Source organism: Echinops telfairi, unplaced genomic scaffold (assembly GCF_000313985.2).
Source record: "Echinops telfairi isolate 266 unplaced genomic scaffold, ASM31398v2 ScPeMD7_7424;HRSCAF=8462, whole genome shotgun sequence".
Taxonomy (NCBI): domain Eukaryota; kingdom Metazoa; phylum Chordata; class Mammalia; order Afrosoricida; family Tenrecidae; genus Echinops; species Echinops telfairi.
This window is the reverse complement of record NW_022111324.1, coordinates 51170061-51171393: the sequence shown is the minus strand read 5'-3', so window position 1 is coordinate 51171393 and position 1333 is coordinate 51170061. Positions and strand designations below refer to the sequence as shown.

Sequence of the window (1333 nt, the reverse complement as noted above, 5' to 3'; positions counted from 1 at the left end):
CTGTTCCTTCTCAAAGGGAGACCCTGACGTCCACCCAGATGCTGTAACTTAGTGATGATCCTTAAAAAAACAAAAACACACACACATACCTGCACACCTATATATATATATATATTTATATACTTTTTGTTTTTAACATTTAAATATAAAAATGCTACTCTGCTTTGTTATAAATGGAGGACCAAGCAATAAGAACTTTTCTTCTCTTGAGGTGGGGGTAATAGTCACTTTGTTCCGAGTGTCATCTTTAGGCCAAGGCTGTTTGCCCTAAGCAAGGACGGTGTGACCAAGGACATTTCTTTCCTGGCCCTTCCCTTCCCTCTCAGAAACATCCCCACTTTTAATGTAACTCTGGTTATATTCTTTTTAAGAAATGAGATTTCCCACCAGAAGCAGGAAATCCTGACCTAACCACAGAATGCGTCAGGCCCTATCCCCGATTCCAGCCACCTCAAAAAAGTCTGTTGGTGAGTCAGAGCTTTTATATTTCAGTTTATTCTTCATTTAACTTTAAAACACTACTATAGCTGAATATTAAAACAAAAACCATAGCAAGTAGTGAGCATATTATGATTACAGTCCTTCTCTTATTCACTACTGCATATAAAATGCCAGCAGTGAGCGAGATTCACTGGCCCCCATTAAGAGGTCTGACACTGGACCCCACCTCTGGGGTGGTGGTCATCATCCTCATATGCTTCTCCATTGTAATGGCGCCGTCTTTCCTGGTTGGGATCAAAGCCCACCAGTTCCACTTGATCCATTTCATCAGTCTCTTCTACTTCCTTCCAGCAGAGAGAGTTTATCGGGAGAGAGAAAGCCATTCTCAGGAAAGTTCACCTTAATTCAATGATTAGGCGCCCCTTTTCATAAGGTCTGCGATAAATTGGCATGCCTTCATTTAGCACACATTTAATATCTTCATGCTTCACAATCTGACCTGGATGAGAAGTGATGACTATGGTTCGGTTGTCAAGAGTAGATATTGGCTTTTGGAAGCCACACAGCGCTTCAACCAGCTGTATGTCCATACACATGAAAAGGTCTTCTCCTCGCCTGGTAAAAACAGCATGGTCCTTCTGATCTAAAACAAGAATAATATCTCCTGGCTCCAGTCCAGGCTCTTGGTCTCCTTCACCGTGGAATGTGATCTTCTGGCCATCTTTCATGCCTTTGTCAATATGAACTTCTAGAATCTTCTCACGAACGATCTTCCTTCCATTGCAACTTTTACATTTGTCTTTAGGGCTGATCCGTTCCCCCTGGCCCTGGCACTCCATGCACACAGACTGAATTTGCTGCACCATTCCAGGCCCTATCTGATGGATTCGTA

General features: G+C 42.5%; 1 protein-coding gene and 1 pseudogene across 1 annotated transcript in view; one reads left to right on the top strand and one right to left on the bottom strand.

Moving 5' to 3' along the window:
- Window positions 1–1333, top strand: part of NUCKS1 (nuclear casein kinase and cyclin dependent kinase substrate 1) — a 44663-nt gene that overhangs the window by 12247 nt on the left and 31083 nt on the right. The gene's annotated exons all lie outside the window — the stretch shown is intronic.
- Window positions 638–1325, bottom strand: LOC105978379 (annotated as a pseudogene).